The 13662-nt window shown below is 40.0% G+C and overlaps 1 protein-coding gene across 6 annotated transcripts in view; it reads right to left on the bottom strand.

Annotated features, from left to right (window-relative positions):
• AFF2 (ALF transcription elongation factor 2) overlaps positions 1-13662 on the bottom strand; it is a 347838-nt gene that overhangs the window by 313362 nt on the left and 20814 nt on the right. Inside the window, exon 2 of one of the 6 annotated variants that reach the window (XM_072877475.1) lies at positions 8132-8253. The exons of 4 other annotated variants lie outside the window; for them this stretch is intronic. The gene's annotated coding sequence lies outside the window, so the exon portion shown is untranslated. Of the gene's footprint in view, positions 1-7794; positions 7926-8131; positions 8254-13662 lie in introns of those variants that run through there. One more of the 6 variants, XM_072877476.1, reaches the window with a different exon arrangement.

Raw genomic sequence — 13662 nt, 5'->3', positions numbered from 1 at the left:
GTAAAACTTCTGCTCCTCAGTGATAAAACCAAACAAAAGGCATATTGGTGTACAGTGGCTTTGTCCACGGCAGAATTTTGGTATTGTTCTAATATCCACTTTGACAGAAAATAGCTGTTAATCCCTGTACAAAGAATATCTTTTACAATTTTCTTCTTTTTTGTTTCCTTTTTATATTTGAAATCAATTAAACAATAATTAAGAATTGATTTTGGAATACTTAATCCTGCACATTTGTGCAATTTTTTTAAGTGGGGTTTGGATTTTTTTGCTTCTGGGGAGACTTAAATATCATTGAACAAAATCCTCAGGACTTTTCTTACCAAACAGTGAGGCAAATATAACAGAGAGGCAAATCCTACTCTCCTTCTTTAGAGGAGTGCTCCTATCAAAGTCAATCCTTTAAAAGCAACAGAGCTTACACTGTATCACCCACTGGAGTCAACAGGAGTGCCAGGAGGATGATAAACAGAGCTATGTTTCAGAAGTACTTTACACACCTAAACAGAGACAAATTAGAAACACTTAACGGAGGTGTGTATAAGTAAGGTTAATACAATTCCATGGAATCATAGAATCATTTAGGTTGGAAAAGACCTTTAAGACCATCAAGTCCACCCGTTAACCTAGCACTGCCAAGCGCACCACTAAACCATGTCCCTAAGCACCACATCTACAGGTCTTTTAAATACCTCCAGGGATGGTGACTCAACCACTTCTCTGGGCAGCCTGTTCCAATGCTTGATAACCCTTTTGGTGAAGACATTTTTCCTAATATCTAATCTAAACCCCCCCTGGCACAACTTGAGGCCATTTCCTCTTGTCGCAGTTCAGTTCAGATCTCCTATCTGTCCACTCACAGTGTGGCAAAAAGTCAATATATGTATTTCAAGAACTATCAGTAACTTTCCCCACTAAATCCTGGTTGTACTACGAACACGGGAGTCTTCCAAAATATGCAGGTTACATCAAACAAACAGAAACATCTAACCTGTGTGTACTTGAAGGCTGTGAGAAGGACCTCATCTGACCACGAGAGGGAGAATTGAAGCATACACATTGTTTATTCACATATATTTCCATCCCAAACCAAGCTCACAAGGAGTGCATTTCATAAGTTCCGTATACTCAGGTGACCCACCCCACAGCACTGAGATCCCTGCCTACACACGCTTAAGGGAGGGGGGAACAAAACCAAATCCCTGAACCTCTCTTTTATCGAGGGATGTTGATGCACACCAGGGACACACCATTTGAAGACAAGCAGGGTCTGAGTTTTCATAAGGGTCTTAGGAAAGACTCAGGAAAGCTGTAACTGAGATTTTTGCAGATTCAGCCATGCTTTGTGTTTTTCACCTCAAAATAAGATACTGGTGTATGCTCTTGGGGCTACTTATTTCTGTAGTCCCTCTTCACACGTGCCACTGGTGCTCCAAAGTCTGTACGAGCGGCTACTTAATTTTGACATAGGCTTTTAGACACTGGGTTTAGCTCCTAACACTCCTGCTAGTTTGGATTTTGCCTGCTAAAAAGTCTCCTACCCCTCATATGGAAGATGGGAACAATTTATGACCAGAGCCTGCCAAAAATGTAGAAGGTCCCAATGACAGAGTATTTTCCATGAACAACGTGGACACTGAAACATGATCTTTTCCTCAAGTCTGCAGACCCAGAGTTTGCTGATAACCCCTTTCAGGCCCGCTGCAAAGTTCATCTATTTTTTGGCCGCTGGGGAAGTCACAGACTGAGGGATGTATGAGGCTGTCGTGAGAGGTTTATGTTTATTACATTTATGCTGCTGATAGCAATAACTAAGAGCAGTCCCTGCTGTACAGGACTTTGCAGATCTGCAATAAGTTCTTACGTTCTGGTTGTGTTTCAGTGCTTGGAGAAGTGCAAAGTAATGGAAGTAAATAAATAAATTAGAACGTGGGTTTTTTCACCCAGCTTCAAAACACAGTCCTATTCCTCATTTTTCAGGATCAACCATTACTCATGCTCACTCTTGAGGATTAGCTTTATTTACAAAAGAATTCATAACCATATGACATAAAGTCTATCTTAAAGCCTCCCTATGTTATTTGTGACTGGAATAATCACAGACCATTTGTAAGAAATTTGAGGCAGTATTAAGTATAGAGCATATTTTGGTTGTTGGCCAGGATTGTCTGGACCTTTTACTGTACTCAAATATATTATGCTAATCTCCAGCCACTGAAAGGAGATGGGAAGAAAGCTCTGTTCAAGCAAAGAACATCACAGCAGATGTGACTGGGTCCCAAATCTTACTTGTCAGCAGATAGATCTGGAAACTCCATCCCAAACCAATAGTAGTTTCTTAATCTACTGATGTGTAATGAACAGCTACTGATCTCATCGTCAAAACAACAATACATGATTTACATTCTGCTGCTTCTGAGGCACAGTTATTTTTCTCCCTTGGATTTTGAATTCCTTTTTCTTTTCGGAACACGGCTAAAATCTAATCCTACACGTGGAAACTACTTAGAAAAGCCAGCTTGTATCTGACATGCCACAGCAATATGGGAACACCTAAGCCACATTTACTATGCCATTGCAGCTGCAACAAAATTAATGAGCTGACCTATCTGAGAAGGGAGTCAAACTTTTCCTGCACAATAGTGAAAACTTTGTTCAGGAATAGGTCTATTTAGATTATTTCATATTATAAAGTTATATATACTTAAGCATAGAAGAGGGCATTTTGAAATCCAAGACACAGAAAACCAATTGCTGTTAAATTACTCTGCCATGGCTGTACTGAACCTAGGAAAACCATAGTTCACCAGCCCATTTTGCAAGTGTGTGGAGAAACCAGCCGCAACTACATCATCCTATGTGATTCTGCAAAGAAGCATCTTAAGAACATACAGGTATACTGTACACACGTGATAACATACATGCCATACACCATGCATATATGTATACATAATGCATATATCTCTCTCTCTCTCCTGTATTATCATACAGCATATAAACAATACCAGCACCTACAAAGGTGTGTATACACATATATGCACAGCTATATATGAGTTCTCTAAGGCCTGAGAACTCTCCCTAGCACACACTCAGGACTTGTTTATGGACGGTGTATCCCAGATAAATGTGCAGAATGCACTCAACAGTGGCGGAGCCAGTATGTCCCCAAAGCTATCAGGCAGGGCAGGGCAGCAGGGCTGGCACATCTTCCCTGTACCTGCAGCAGGGCACACAGGACAGGGTGGAAGGCACAACAACCGCTCCACTTCCCTGATCAAAGGGGTTTGTTCATAGGCAAAAGGGGAAAGGTCCTGACCTGAAAGACTGCCAGCACCATAACAGTAGAATTGGTGGGTGCTTTTTGGAAGCTCAAAAATCTGCAAAGAAGTTTTAGTGAGTTTTGCAAGTCCTGCTGAAAGCAGAAGTTCTCAATGGACCAATAAAGCTGGCCAGTGATACTAGAAAATACCGATGCCAGCACTTCTGATAAGCAGGTTAACCTGTAATGCTTCAGCTGCTATCCTTGGTGTCACTAACTGCTTCATCCTGAATATAATTGACTCCAGGTAAAACAAAAGAAGGGATTTTGTTTTGTTTTGACAAATCCACCGCAAGACACCACACTAAGGTGCCAAAGGCTACTTTGTATTTACAATGCTGATGATACACACAACTCAGAAGTTTCCTGACCTCAAGTACAAACACAACATGAAAGGTGATATATCAAACTGACACTATCACAGCTAGGGGAAAAAAAAAAGGAAAAGAAAACCACCTCAGATTTATACCAGGCTTGCCTGCCTAGCATAAATACTAACATCAAGCTATGCAGGTTTTGTTGTATCGCTGCTTAAAAGTTCTGTGACACAGCACAAGGGCAAAACAGTCCAGAACCAAACAGAAAGTGTTTCCAAACACAAAATTATAGGAAGAAGAGGAAGAAATCTGATGAACCTGTAAAGGAACTTTAAGTTCACAGAAACAGCAGCACATTCAGGCCTCCATTACCCTCCCTTCATCTTCATGCCTCATCTTACCTCCAACCTGCAGACTGTGGGCACCCCTCTGTTTATTGTTCCTACACCTTTTTTTCCAGAATACCCTTGTGCGTGTGTGAGCCCTATCCCTGGAATGGTTTCAAAGGATTTCAAGCAAGCCCTTCAAACCTGCACCTTCCAGGAAAGTGTCTGAACCCCAGGCTTCTTTTAACTGAGGCATTAATAAGACCATTCTTAGAAAGCCCAAAATGAAACAGGCTTTTTTCCCCAAAAAAAAAGTTCCTGTTGGTTACCTGGAATCAAATAGAGTGTTCCCATACTCAGGTTTGAGGTGTCCCCTCTGTACATTTGGGGTATTTTAATTGTTAAGATAGAGTGCTCATCCATTTTGTCACAGCTGTATCTCAATCAGTTCCAACAGCATAGGCTAAAAGCTGCTTGCTGTACTCCAGGATGCTCCAGTACAACTGAGGTGAAAGGGAATATTTTTATAAGAAAGTAGAGATAGATAAAAATAGCACTCCATAATATCTAAACAAAAGCAATAATGAAGAGAAAACTTTGCAGCTGTAATTGTACATAATGTCTGAATGACCCACTAGGAGACATTAAAGTCAGTCAGTCACTTTACAAAAGATAAAATAAAAGCATTGATCATAAGTGAGTATATAGTAAAAGCAGACATTTATAAAAAAACTTTTGTAGTGCTTTCTATATCCTTCCACACAGAATAGACTAATCATGAATATTTTGAAAATGTGAATGTTGATAACATGGAGGTAGTATTGCATTTCCTCCAAAGAACACACATTTGAATAACAGAATTTATAATACGAGCTCTGTATCGTAATTTAATTTAACCATGAAACCAATTTCTGCCTTCAACATTTTATGTTTTACGGTATGAAACAGAACATTATTTGCTGTAATGTAGTTTATTTAACCTTAACCTGATGTGGTGCAACAGTGAATACAGATACACTCAAAATGTTAATAATATGACACACAGAGCTGATTAAAATTTCAATTGTGTTTCCTCCATCTCCTTTGGAAAGTTAATGAATTAATGAATCTTTAAAGGACAGTCAGGGAGGCCTTAAAAAGAAGATGCCTTTTTGAGTAAGGAGAGAAAGTGGCAGATTACAACTTAATGGCTTCAGAATAATGGTAATTTCCCTATTTTCTTCACTTGCCTTAGCTCAGCTAATGGCTTCATTAGTGTCCACACTCTCAAACGAATAATAGAGGGCCATGTCACATCCATCTTAGTCACATCACAATAAAACCGTTAAATACAATTCAGCTACCTGCCTTCTGCCCGTCTGTGCTACGAGGCAGAATTAGCAGCACAATCAACACAGAATCCTGTTATTAGGTTCTTTTTCTTTTAAAAAAGAAGTGTATCATCAGGTATAATCATGCATTGCTATTTAACTGTAGTGGAAATTTTATGCTGATTAGATAACTAGAATTACTTAGAAAGGGCATAAAATGAAGGGAAAAAAATTCTCCTTACTTTACACCTATTGATCAAAAACCCAAAAATTCCAGCTCTTTATATAATAAAATTGATGGTTTACCTCAAAGTCAGCACAGATATGTCAAATTCTTCCTGACATCCCCTGTACCAAATCACTTCACAAACCAGGCTAATTAAGCAGCTAAAAACCTCCTTGGCTTTAGCTACCTCTATCTTGGGAGAAGAGATTCCATTCAACCAATTAAAATTTTTGGAACAAATTCAGTGTAACTAAATACAGCTCCATCAAAAGGTATGAAGACTGATGCAACAAGTTCACAAACTGATCTTAGAACTGTAGAAACAAATGGGAATCATGACTTTTTAAATACTTTAAAGGCTTTTAATTTTCAAAGGAGTTTAATTTCTATTATTTTGTGATCATTAGTTTTAAACTGGATTTAAGCAGCATTGTTCTTTTTTTACTCATTATACAGTTTGGCTACTCTATGCAACATGAAATCTCTGTTCAAGCATATTTTTCTCATTATATACATATTTTGTACAACAAACAATATTCAGGCTCTTTAACAACAGTGGTTGAAACATGCACACTTGGCAAAATCTAATGCACAAGCACTATTATCCTCTACTTTTTATCTGTGAAACCAAAGGAGCAAGCTCCAACTTCTACCTAGCTGAACTGCAGCTGGCAGCAACACACAAGTAATAGGGGGAGGAAAATGGCCCATTTAATATATAAGGAAAATCTCAAATGCTTCAGGGCACAATTCTGTTCTCAGATCCATGCCACAGATCCTGACTCCACTGCTCTGCCCCTTCTTGACCCGAGTATCTAACGCTACCAGAAGCTGCTACAGACATGTAAAGGCAGAGGTTTATTGGATCATACCAATCGAAAGCAGGATTTTGCACAAAAGGATTCCTGGACTGTTTCCCCGGTCCTCTACCTAACCCTGCCATAACCACATCCAACTGACGTCCAGGAAGAAACTGCTTTGTAAATCTTAGAATACATGACATGCCGGGCATCTGCACTTGTCAGCTAAATAAATTTTTCTGACAACATAAATCCGATTCCACTGAGAAACCTTTTTCAAAATACATTATTGACTAAAAATATTTATACGCAGCACTTTTCCTGTTAGCAAAGGTAATATATTAACTGCTTTGCCATTACCGCAAGTAACTTTAGGCCTCAGAGAAAATATTTTTGTATGTGTGCTATATATCCATTTTGAATTAAAACATGATGCCAATATTATAGTAAATCACAGCTGCAGTCTCAGTCTTAAACAGATCTTGAGTGACACCTGCGTTCTAATTTTTTATGAGCAGTTCGTCAATGATGAGACCTTAATGAGAAGTACTGCTTTCAAAATACGTAGCTATGGGTAAACACGAAATATTCTCTTTTCATATTATGACTGTTTAGCATTTTAGTTCTTAGTTGTTATTTTACAAAGGATTAAGTGAATTCCAACAGAGAGATGGAGGGGGCACAGAAGATCACCTACTTCTTGTCTACCTTAACATACTAAAACCTTATGTATAAAAATAAACTCATACAACAACCACAAATCAAAACCTCTCAGAGTTGGGCTACCATTGTATTTCTTAGAAGACTAGTTCATAGTTCACCGTGGAAGGATTTACTCCCAGTGTCCAGGTATGCAGCTTGGCCTAAGCAAATTCCCATCAGAATGAAGCAGGAAAGCTCCACAAATACATTTGCCTGTTTGTTGAGTTAAAAGGTTAAAGCAATTTGGCAGATGCCCAGTTCGTCGTTATAAGTCCAGTCGTGTTCAGTGTACTGAACTATCACGATTACGGATTCACAAATAATGTGATGCACCCCCAGTCTAGTCGTGTTGCATGAACTATCACGGCCACACTTAAAGAGTCTGATCGCGTTCAAGGAGAACTATCACAGCTAGATTAATGAAGAGTGCAGTTTATTAAAGCAACAGATATACAAGTTCTTTTGGATTACCAGTGATAAATTCACTGTCTGCAAAGCACGTGCAAATACCAAGAGTATGAGTAACACCGGCTGGCTACAAATGCATTAAAAGATATAAAGCGACTCTATAGAGGTTCCTAAGTTTCCCGGGGAGGCACTTGGAATAACCAAGTGTTCGAATCTTACCCAAAGGCGTCCCGATGGGGGGGAAAAGAGGCTCAGCCTGTCGACTGATCCCAGAAGTCAGAGTGGTACACGATGGTGTCTTCCCTAACATTCTCTCTCTCTCTTAAGCTATTTTATACTATTTCTTACCTTTCAGGTGGAGCTTGAGTGACTCTAGTCATACATACCTTTGTTTAGGATTGGTGTAAAATTTTCTTGCTTCACTTTTAAAGGTATAAACTAGAAAAATTCAAAGCGCAAGCTCAGTGAGGGGTGGTCGCACCTTGAAAGTGGGTAGCTTTAGGGATGGAGGTGTGTTTTGGTATTATAAGGATGTTATAATGAGCAAAGTTCACCAAAAGGACAGCATTTTGTCAAAAACATGACAGAGCGTTGGCCTAGGGCAGCAAATATGCAGCTTATCGGCTCCGTGGTACCTTCAAGTTCCCATATTATCACAGAGCCTGGCCACGGTGCCTCCACACCGCTCCACCCTCCGGGCAGTTCCTCTTAGAGCCAACGCACCAAGTTCCCCTAGTGTTGCTGACATCTAAGGTTGCAGGCCTAGGGAACTTCCGTGGAACATCAGGATTCCTTGCATGTCAGCCGCACTCCACCCTGGAAGCTTCTTCAATGCTGTGCCTTACCTAAAAATGTGAATATAAGTTTAATTTCTAAGTCACCTCCAGCAATTATTCCACACTGTTAGACCTCAGAATTTGCTTAACAACATCATGGTAGGCCCCAACTTTCTATTATACATGTGCCCATTACGGCCCTAATTAAATCTAGGACTGGGCACAGAGAGCTTAATCTACAAACAGGGCAAAACCAATGGGTCATAACTCAAGATGCTGTTATAGCATCAGCATTATAGCATTACCAAGCACAGGCAAATACAGATGTGACATTTATTATTTGACATCAAATGGTCACAGTATTGCCTATACTTTTTGGAAAAAAAAAAAAAAAATTAACTTTGAACACATCATTGAAACAGAACATTTAAAAAAACGCAACAGTAATTTTAACATTTACTTTTATAGGCATCCTTATGAGTTCAAAGTAAACTTTTTTCTGCTCACTGCCCCTTTAAGATTTCTGCATCACCCTCTGTTTCACTTAATTGCCTGTGGGAAGAATATCTTACTGCAAGGTAAAAGATGCAGGAGGGAGATTACTATTTGTAGGTAAGTTAGGCAAGAAAGATGCATTTACAACTTTCTTGCTTAAACTACCACACAAACCAGTTTTACAGAGTACAGGTCCCCTCAGAGTAAGCTTGCTTAGCATGCAAGTACGCTATCTGCCTAAACTCTGCTTTTCTGATTAAAGTTTTGTATTTAATTAAAATTGTCTTTAATTAAAATGCAAATATTCTAGGACTTTAACAATAAATTGTTTACACTAGACTGAGAAACAGCCCTCAAAGGCTTTGGAAAAAAATAGTTTCAATTGCAAGCTGTATATTCAAACTTCACTGCTCAGTGAAAATGGGTAAAGATCCTTTTTTCTCCTATTGGCCTAATCTTTTTTAAACAAATGGAAAGATATCCCAATTTGTATCTAGAATTCACATAGAAAACAATTCCCAAAGTTATTGGCTGTTGAGCAAGTAATTAGGCCGGTTCAAAACATCTTTTGTGTTTGAAACAATTCCTTTAGCCAATTTTGCTAGGAAATGATACTGATACCACAAAAGAATTGCCAGTTAAATGAATGATACGCATAGCCCCTTCACTGAATGATAAACACGGGTGTGCGCCTGTGTGCACGCAAGGATCCATCTGCATTATCCCTTTGCCAGAAACATCCTGCTAGAGGTTCAAAAATAGCCATTCTGTTTACAAAAGAGCACAGTTTAGATACAGCAGATATATAGCCTGCTCATTTCTTTCTTTAAACACACAGAGAAAGACTCTACACCCTAGGTTTTGATTTACTGCAAGGCAGTCTATATGCTCTGCAGCATCAACAATACTTTTCTGTATGAAGTGCTGCGACTCAAAGGTGAATTATGCTTATGACCAATTCATAACTATCCTCCATTGGGAATAAAATTGAGCCCTTGTAGTTAACCTGACTTAATCTCCCAAAAATACCACTTTAAGAACTTTAATTTTCTTTCCAGGGAAACTTCAAATTGAGCTCTTAGTACTTTAGTGTAATAACAAAAGCTACAATTATGCATGGTTTGGAAAGAAATCCACCAACTTCCAAACCTTCCACAAAAAAAGGAAAAAAAAAAAGTAAACAGTGCTTGGAAGGTTTTATGGTTTATTAGCAAAATATTGCATTATGCTCATCACCATATCCCTGTTCAAACACTGAAGGATAGTGATGCAAGTTAAATGATAAAATGGAAGTAACATTTGAAGTTTGAAAAATCCATTTAGAGAAGCCAGTGGAACAAATCATACGTGGGAACTTTCTAACTGGAAGTCCTAGCTAGAATAATGGTATGACTATGACCCCAGTGGAAGTTCCATAAAGTATCCTCATTCTCGCAGAGAAATTCTTACAAAGACCCACTTGCTATAAATTTGAATTTCCTAAATTCATTGCAGATCTGAGAAACCAAAATGAAATAAATTACCACAGTTTGACACCATCTCCTTCATCACAGTAATTCCAGATTTCAGTATAAAAGCCATTACTTAACTTGCACGCCATAATTTACACACTCTTTTACACAATAATTTTTGATCCAAGAAAAGATTCATTTTCCTTTTATAATTATCTTGTGTCAAAGTCTTTAACCTTTTCATCTGAAAAGCTAGAGTTGGATTCCTTCTGGAAACATATGCCCAGAGCTCAGCTCTGCTGTGTGCTGCAGGAAGATGTTGGATATCACCAGATGACAGGAGGGGGGAGCAGCCAGTGGCACAGGGCTGCGAAGTGAGGCAACATTGAAAACCAAGGTACAAAGGCAACTATTGAAAACTGCCCCACTTCTGCACGATTGAACGCTAATTTCACAGTTTCCTAAACCTGAGGAAAGACAAATAAATTACCTATTTTTAATAGAGCACATGATCACTTTAACGTTTCCACAAACATCCCCTGACAGCAAAATGGCGCAAGTACTGCCGGTTCAGGCCATGTACATAAGTGACTTAAGCTCACTGACCTTCTGGATTTCTTCACTGAGGAATATATTATTAAATAAACCTTAACAGAGTGCACCAGTGTCACCTACAACCAATTACCACCACCGGCTGTGTTCCAAACACTCCACAGCAAAACCACTTATTGTAGTGAATAAAACCTGCGTCAGTCCAACGTGAAGTTGCAAGTACAGCATGAGATCCACCTAATCCACAGCAGTGCGCAACTGCTACTTGATTTGCATAATTTATACAAATTAATGTAGATTCAATAATAAGCATTTTGAGAGGTGTTCCTGGAGCCCAGAGAAGGCTGGTGTGAGCCCAAGCAACAGGAGGGCGCCTTGCCCAACATGGCGCCCATGCCACAGGAGCTAGCCTCTCTCACAGGCCAGGCAGCAGGCACCTGCCTGGGCATCGCACTCTTCCCGAAACACTACGTCAAGATATTTCACTCTGGTGCTTTTCTAATGTTATGATAAAAATAGAGCGATATTCTATCTCATTAAAATTTAGAGTAACTTAACCAGACCCGTACCTACTTGCCTTTTCAAAATGGCACTTTTTAGTCACAGCTAAGAGGCCCGGGTGGTTCCAGTGGCTGTGGTCTCACTTTGGGGTAGGCAACAGACAACACCCCAATAAAGGAGGTTTCCTGAAGAAAAGCCGCTCAGTCTCCACCTTCGCCCCCAGTTCGGCTCCACGCCGTGGTGCTGGGGCCGAGGCCAGCCCCAAACCCCTTGTCCAGGAGGCCCCGTCATGCCTGTGGGGCTGCATGCAGCTGCCCTGACCAACGGACTCCTGCCCAGGCCAGGCATCCCCTCTTCTCGGAGGCAGTGTCAGATGTCTCTGGCCTTACTCCTCTGGGTGGGAGCATCCGGCCCGTTAAGTGGCACTTAAGGTGAGAAACAATTTGCAGTAGGAGTGAAAGGGCCTCGGACCATTAAATACATCACACGGGGCTCACTCCCGTCTCACCAGTGTCTGAGGGAAAGCTGTTACGGACCTCAACGAGAGCACGACCAGGCTCGTACCAGTCCAAACCCCCCTGAAACGGCCTGCCCTCAGGTCTGCCCCAACAAGTGATTTCTTCAGTGCTGAGGGAGGAGGATGGTTAAGTCAGGCAATAACACTGATCTGAACCTCGGAGCAGTGGCCGTGATCCATAGTGACGGACAGCAGCATCCCTGATACTACCGCACACTGATCTTTGACACGCGCTTCAGATTTCCTGCATTTTATAGGAATGCACCCCACCACATCAAGGGCGAGAGAGATTATTTTATATGACTACATGGTCTGTGTGGACTTCCTTCCAGTTCAAGTTGTCCCGTAAAATGAAAAAAACATTTTAAGTGATACAACAACTGCATTCCCCATTCCTAAGAAAGTGCCATTCCGTCACGGGGTCAGCAATTAGCTCTTACTTCAGGCACCTTTCCTGCCTGAGGAACAGACGGCTCGTTTTTATCCTGTTTCCAATTTACTCGCTGGCAGAGGTGCATGAGAAGTCTCTAGCAATGAAGTTGCAAACCCACCATGGTATAAATTTCCTTTTTGAGAAGTTTCAATCTTGTTTTATCAGAGACCGTCAGCCATGCTGAGGAAAGCCTATAATGATTTTCTCTTTTTCAGGCTTATTCTAGAATTGCATCTATTTTGGGGTTTTGTTTAGATCTGTCGCAGCTTTCATACCGTTGATCATGTTGTTTTTCTAACCCGCCCTGAACATCTGTTGGCTCTTTCCGAGGCTCCATAATCCTGTTTTTTTGCCTCTTATGTATTTCACTGCTATCAGCTGGCTCTTATTCTTGTTTTTATTTTTCAGCGTACATTTTATTTCTTTTAATTTGAAAAAAAAATTTTTGAAAGCACCGATTCTTTCTAGCCTCATCTTATCCTGCACAACAAATTCATACCTGCCACTGCTTTTGTTTTGTTCTGCTGGTTTGTTGGGTTTCTTGTTTTTTTAAAAAACTGCATCAATGTAAAAAGTCAGCTCACAGCAGACCTAAAGGTGGAGTGAGAAGACGATGAAGGATCTTGTTTTCTTAATGATAAAAATCAGTACTTATAAAAGATACCAGGCTGGCAGCCCTGCAGAGAACAGAGCATACACCGTTTAACCACAAACCAGACACACACACTCCCAGCAGGACCACTGCAAGCACTGAAAGGGGAAATAACAGTCAAACCTTGGCCTCCTCGCTGGGGCTGCCAGCAAGGGCAATAATTAGTGCCAAGCGTGGGGGTGGTTTTTGTGACGCTGACACTGGGAACTGTTTGGAGATTACAATTATTTTACATAGCCTAACAAACAGTTATCAGATAGCTTTTGGTCACTACCAGGCTGGATGGCATTCAAACCTAAGAGAGACATATATCTCCTCAGCCAGCAAGTCTCCTTACCCAGTGATTATAAAACAAATAAGATTTTGAGGTTGACAAGAATCCCTTTTAGCAGCATTTGGATTATAAAATTGCTCTGACTCACTGCAGCGTATTGCTCCCTCTTAATTAACAGAGCTGAACTTTGTACATGTCTAGACTTCCTCCTGCAGAATGGCAGATTTTGGCCTTCATGAATATCATTTGAAGTCATATTATTTACAGAACCTTTATTCATTTCAGTCATTTGTTTCAAACATATTTTCCACAGAAAGAAAAAATGCACCAACTGCTGGGCCATTTAATCCAAACTTAACAGTTTGGATGTTTTATTCAGCATTTTAAAAAGGATTGTCTTAGGGAATTTTATGTGCTGCATTTCTAATGTTAACTTTACAGATTGTAAAGTGCCTTCGGATGCACTAGCATGGAAGGCATTAAGGTACTGTAGGATTTAACCAAATGTGTATTGCACTAAAAAGAACCTGTTATGAAAGCACATAGAGATAAAAAACAGTAATGTTAGTGTTTATTAAGAGATGCTTAGATTTATTTCTTAAA

The sequence above is a fragment of the Ciconia boyciana genome, chromosome 12, assembly GCF_034638445.1.
Source record: "Ciconia boyciana chromosome 12, ASM3463844v1, whole genome shotgun sequence".
Classification (NCBI taxonomy): Eukaryota; Metazoa; Chordata; class Aves; order Ciconiiformes; family Ciconiidae; genus Ciconia; species Ciconia boyciana.
This window is presented reverse-complemented; position numbering and strand designations above follow the sequence as displayed.